This window comes from Prionailurus viverrinus, chromosome E3 (assembly GCF_022837055.1).
Source record: "Prionailurus viverrinus isolate Anna chromosome E3, UM_Priviv_1.0, whole genome shotgun sequence".
NCBI lineage: Eukaryota > Metazoa > Chordata > Mammalia > Carnivora > Felidae > Prionailurus > Prionailurus viverrinus.
This window is the reverse complement of record NC_062576.1, coordinates 7624097-7630096: the sequence shown is the minus strand read 5'-3', so window position 1 is coordinate 7630096 and position 6000 is coordinate 7624097. Positions and strand designations below refer to the sequence as shown.

Below are 6000 nucleotides of genomic sequence, written 5' to 3'. Positions count from 1 at the left end.
ATTTTATTAAAAAAATTTTTTTAATGTTTATTTATTTTTTGAGAGAGAGAAAGAGAGACGGAGTGCAAAAGGGGAGGGCAGAGAGAGAGGTAGACACAGAATCTGAAGCAGGCTCCAGGCTCCGAGCTGTCAGCACAGAGCCTGATGTGGGGCTCAAACTCACAAACCGTGAGATCATGACCTGAGCCAAAATCAGTTGCTTAACCGACTGAGCCACCCAAGTGCCCTTCTACTAAGTATTTTAAATACTTCAGATAGTTCACAGACCCCACTGTGGGACCCCGACGGCCTAATTTCCTTTGTGACTGTCATTTACTCTACTGCCTGGGTCGGTTCCTGTGTGTTGTCAGTCCTGTCCATATTACTATTGCTTTTCATCAGAGCTGACTTCATGGGTGCTCAAACTGTACAGTCACACAAGGTCCCGTGCTCAGAAGGGCCTGTGCTGGGTTTAATGCTGTGCTGTCCCCATCTTGAAATTTGTAATAATTTTTGAACAAAGGGCCCCACATTTTCATTTTGTACAGGGCCCCCACATGTTGTAGTTGGTCCTGCCAGTCGCGACTGGGAGAGGTCCTGGGGCTGGTTGGGGGCATAGCCCTGAATTACTCTGACAGGCTGCTCAAGACTCTGGCAGGAGGGAGGGAGACTTCCACTTTCTCACAATCCATATCTCAGACCCGCTTTGTTTCCTTGAGTTAAAAAATTATAAACATGAAATCACTGCTTCACTATATACTAATTTGGATGTAAATTTTAAAAAGTAAAAAATAAATTATAAAAAAAAAAGTGACACGGAATGGCTTAAGGACAGATTTACATTTACAGATTTGTGGCTATATTTCTAAAAATCATAAAATGTCTAATGTCACTTTATTGTAATAAGGATTTTTTTAAGTAAAAAAAAAATTTATAAACATGAGGGGTGCCTGCGTGGCTCAGTCAGTTAAGCATCCAACTCTTGATTTCAGCTCAGGTCACGATTGCAGGGTCACGGGATCTAACCCCTGTCAGACCCTGTCAGAACCGGCTTAGGATTCTCTCTCTTTCCCTCTCTCTCTGCCCCTTCCCTGCTCATGCTCAATCTCTCTCTCTTTCTCTCTCTCTCTCTCTCTCTCTCTCTCTCTCTCTCTCTCTCCCCCCCTCTCTAAAGAAACTTAAAAAAAAATTGTAAACATGGACACAGATTCCCTCTTGCCTCTTTATTTGGAAAACCCTGCCACAAATTCTGTGCCTGTTGCGTTCATTTTTGTTTCCTTGTGCTTTATTTCATTTCCTCCCAACCAAGTGTGTACGTGGTGCAAACAGCCAAGAGTTGTTCTTGGTGGGGACCCTGTTCACCACCTCCCATGCCCCTTTTTGCCCCCACCAGGCAGGCAGCCATGCACTCCTGCACAATTCCTGCTGCTGTCTTTGAACTTTCTGCCTCCAAATGCACTGAGGACCCAGAGTGGTAAAGGGTAGAAGGGAAAGGAGATCGAAGGAGAAGGAATGGAGGGGGGGTGGGGGAGGAAATGAAAGGAAGAGAGAAGCAAAGGGCGAGTAGCTGAGGGTTGGGAAGTGCTTGGGATGAGACCCCTTTAAACTTATTTTATTTTTTAGAGAGAGAGAAAGAGAACAAGTCAGGGAGAGGGGCAGAGGGAGAGAGAGAATCCAAAGCAGGCTCCACACACACACACACACACACACACACACACACACACACACACACATATATACACACACACATATATGTATATATATATAGAGAGAGAGAGAGAGAGGCGGGGGGGGAGAGAGAGAGGGAGACAGAGGGAGAGAGAGAGAGATTGTGCTTACTATTTGATTTTTTGGCCTACCGATAATTCAACTATGTACATACATACATTCAACTACCCATTTAAAAGAGCTACCTAGGGGGTACCTGGGTGGCTTAGTTGGTTGGCTGTCTGACTCTTGATCTCAGCTCAGGTCTTGATCTCAGGGTCATGAATTTGGGCTCCATGCTGGGCATGAAGCTTACTAAAATAATAAAATAGAGTAGAATAGAATAGAATAAAAAAATAAAACTACCTAATATTCAGTCATTTAATTTATGTAATTTAATAATTTCCTATTGTACACCTGGTTATTCAAATTGTTTTCAATTTTCATTTTTAAACAGTATGGACTGAAAATTCTTGGCATATCCAGGATATGCACTTTCTAGATAGGATAACTTTCTAGAAGGAGCATTTTAAAGGATGGCAGTCCACAGTGTAGAGTAGTGGCAAAAGCATGTATTAAAAACACTTACATGCTCTGTAATTTAGTTACATCATTTAGTCCCTCTGTAACTCTGTTTTCTGCATCTATAAAATGAAGGTGATAGCATACTGCTTCATGGGCAGCTGTGAGGATTGAAAGAACTAATAACACACTTAGCCTAGTGTCTGGAACATGATAAGAGCTCAATAAATGTGAGCTATTATTACTGCCAGACAGCTCTTTCAAAAAGTTGCACAAATTACACAGCACCCTATACTAGGATATACTCTCACTTGAATTAATGTTAGATATTATCCCCCTTTTAAATTAGTGATTCTCAACTTTGACTATACATAGGAATCATGTGGGGAACCTTAAAAAATACTGATACCCTGGTCCCACTCCCAAAGATTCTGATTTAATTGGTCTGGGATGTGACCTTCGGCATTGGAATTTTTGAGGCTTCCCAGGTGATTCTGATATACCGATATGTGAGTTATCACTGCTTTATTTTCTCTTTGGTGGAAAAAAATATATATTGATGGTGCTAGCAGCTGGGAGGAGGGGGGTGAGGAGTAATTGCTTAATGGGTACTAGCTTTCCTTTTGGGGTGAAGAAAATGTTTTGGAACTAGATGGATGTGGTAGTTACATAACACTGTGAAAGTACTAAATGCCACTGAATTGCTCACTTTAAAATGACTAATTTTGTGTTATGTGAATTTCACTTGAATAAAAAAACAGAAAAATATTATGTCTTTTTTTTAATATTCTTTAAAAATTTTTTAAATGTTTATTTATTTTCAGAGACAGAGACGGAGTAGGGGTAGGAGCAGAGAGAGAGAGAGGAGAGAGAATCCCAAGCAGATTCCATGCTGTCACCAAAGAGCCTGATGTGGGCCTCCATCCCATGAACTGTGAGATCGTGACCTGAACAAAAACCAGGAGGTGAACGCTTAACTGATTGAGACTCAGGTGCCCCTATTTTAATTTCTTTTACAATTATGATTGAGGGTTTAATTATATGTTTAGTAACCATTAGGATGATTTTTCTTTTACTCTTTTTCTTGAACCTGTCTATTGCTCACTTTTCTGCTAAGATGTTCATTTTACTGTTTGTAGGAGCTGTTAGAATGTTAACCTTTGTCTGACTTGGGTTTCAAATGTTTTTTTCAGTTTGCTTTTTGTCTTTTATTCCTGTGTTTTTTTTAATTTTTTTAAACATTTATTTATTTTTGAGAGACAGGGTGAGACAGAGCATGAGCAGGGGAGGGGCAGAGAGAGAGGGAGACACAGAATCCGAAGCAGGTTCCAGGTTCCAGCCTATCAGCACAGAGCCTGATGTGGGGCTCAAACTCACAAACCGCGAGATCATGACTTGAGCCGAAGTCAGACGCTTAACCGACTGAGCCACCCAGGTGCCCCAATTCCTGTGTTTTTTGATGTACAAGTTAAGGTTTTTTTCTTGTAATTAAACTGTCAAGTTTTTTATGATTTTGCCCTTCAGTGTCAGGCTTAGAAAGTACCCCCCCCAATCATCCCCCCACACACACACTAGAAAAAGAGCAAACTAAATCTAAAGAGAACAGAAGGAAGGATATAATAAACATTAGAGTGGAGATAGAGAATACAAAATAAAGTAGTAGAGAATTCAAAATAATAGGGAAAATCCATTAAACCAAAAGTTGGTTCCTTAAAAAGATCAACAAAATCAACAAATTTTTAGCCCAACTGACTATGAAACAAAGAAGACTCAAATAAATAAAATCAGAAATGAGTTTCAGATAACATTACTATTGACCTTACAGGAAAAAGAAAAAGATTGTAAGAATATTCTGAATAGTTGCCAACAAATTAAATAATCTAGATGAAATGGACAAATTCCTAGAAACACACAATGTACCAAAACTGATTCAAGAGGAAATAAAAAATCTGAATAGACCTATAACAAGTTAGGAGATTGAATCAATAATCAAAGACTTTCACAAAAGGAAAAGTCCAGGACCAGAGGGCTTTACTGGTATTATCCAGTGAAAAATTCTACCAAACATTTAAAGAAGTATGAATACCAGGGCGCCTGGGTGGCTCAGTCGGTTAGGCGGCCAACTTGGGCTCAGGTCATGATCTTGCGGTCCGTGAGTTCGAGCCCCGCGTTGGGCTCTGTGCTGACAGCTCAGAGCCCAGAGCCTGTTTCAGATTCTGTGTCTTCCTCTCTCTCTCTGACCCTCCCCTGTTCGTGCTCTGTCTCTCTCTGTCTCAAAAATAAATAAACGTTAAAAAAATAAAAAAAAAAAAAAAGTATGAATACCAATTCTTCTCAACCTCCTTCAAAAAATAGGAGAGGAAGAAACACTTCCTAATTTATTCTGTTAGTCCAGCATTATCCTTATAACAAAGCTATAAGAATACATTGCAAGGAAAGAAAACTGCAAACCAATATTCTTTATGAACATAGATGCAAAAATCTTCAACAAAGTATTAGTGAACTAAATCCAGCAACATATTGAAAGGATTATATACTGTGATAAAGTGGGATTTAGCCCAGGAATGCAAAGATGGTTCAACTTACAAAAATCAATCACTGTAATACACCACAATAGGAGAAAGAAGGAAAAAAAAATTCCCACATGATCATCTCAATTGATGCAAAAAAAGCATTTGACAAAATCCAACACTTTCATGATAACAAGAAAAGGATGCCTGCTTTTACCACGTCTATTCGGCGTTGAATTAGAAGTTCTAGCCAGAGCAACTAGGCAAGAAAAATAAAACACATCTAAATTGTAAATGAAATAAAACTATATTTATTTGCTGATAACATGGTTATGTGTGTGTGTGTGTATATATTTTTCTCTCCCTCTGTATATATATATATATATATATATATATGTGTGTGTGTGTGTGTGTGTGTGTGTGTGTGTGTTTATTTATAAAATCCCAAAGAATCCATGAAAACACTATTAGAGCTAATAAACCAATTCAGCAAAGTTGCAGGACACAAAATCGACACACAAAAATCAGTTGTATTTATATTCATTAGCAATTAATCTAAAAAGGACATTTAAATAACAATACCATTTATAATACATAAAAAGAATAATGTACTTAGAAATAAAGTTAACCAAGGAGGTGTGAGACTTGTATAAGGAAAATTACAAAAAAAAATTGCTGAAAGAAATTAAAGAAGATCTAAATAAATGGAAAGACATCCATATTCATGGGTTGTTAAAAGACGTAATATGGTTAAGATGGCCATACTCTCTATCATACTGCAAAGTGATCTACAGGTTCAGTGCAATCCTTATAAAAATCCCAATGGCCTTTTTGCAGAAAGGGAAATCACTCCTAAAATCCATAAATCAAGAGAATTTATTATTTTTTTTTTTTAATTTTTTTTTTCAACTTTTATTTATTTTTGGGACAGAGAGAGACAGAGCATGAACGGGGGAGGGGCAGAGAGAGAGGGAGACACAGAATCGGAAACAGGCTCCAGGCTCTGAGCCATCAGCCCAGAGCCCGACGCGGGGCTCGAACTCCCGGACCGCGAGATCGTGACCTGGCTGAAGTCGGACGCTTAACCGACTGCGCCACCCAGGCGCCCCAAATCAAGAGAATTTAAAACATATGTCCACCACAGAAAAACGTACACAAATGGTTGTAGCAGTACTATTCACAATAGCTGAAAGGTGGAAACAACTCAAATGTCCATCAACTGATGAATGACAAATAAAAACTAATATATCTATATACAATGGAATATCATTCAGCTGTTAAA

The 6000-nt window shown here is 38.8% G+C and overlaps 1 protein-coding gene across 3 annotated transcripts in view; it reads left to right on the top strand.

Annotated features, from left to right (window-relative positions):
• Positions 1-3148: 3148 nt before the first annotated feature.
• LOC125153904 (NXPE family member 3-like) overlaps positions 3149-6000 on the top strand; it is a 49423-nt gene continuing 46571 nt past the window's right edge. For 2 of the 3 annotated variants that reach the window (XM_047837373.1, XM_047837371.1), the window contains exon 1: positions 3149-3200. The gene's annotated coding sequence lies outside the window, so the exon portion shown is untranslated. The remainder of the gene's footprint in view (positions 3201-6000) is intronic. The other variant, XM_047837372.1, reaches the window with a different exon arrangement.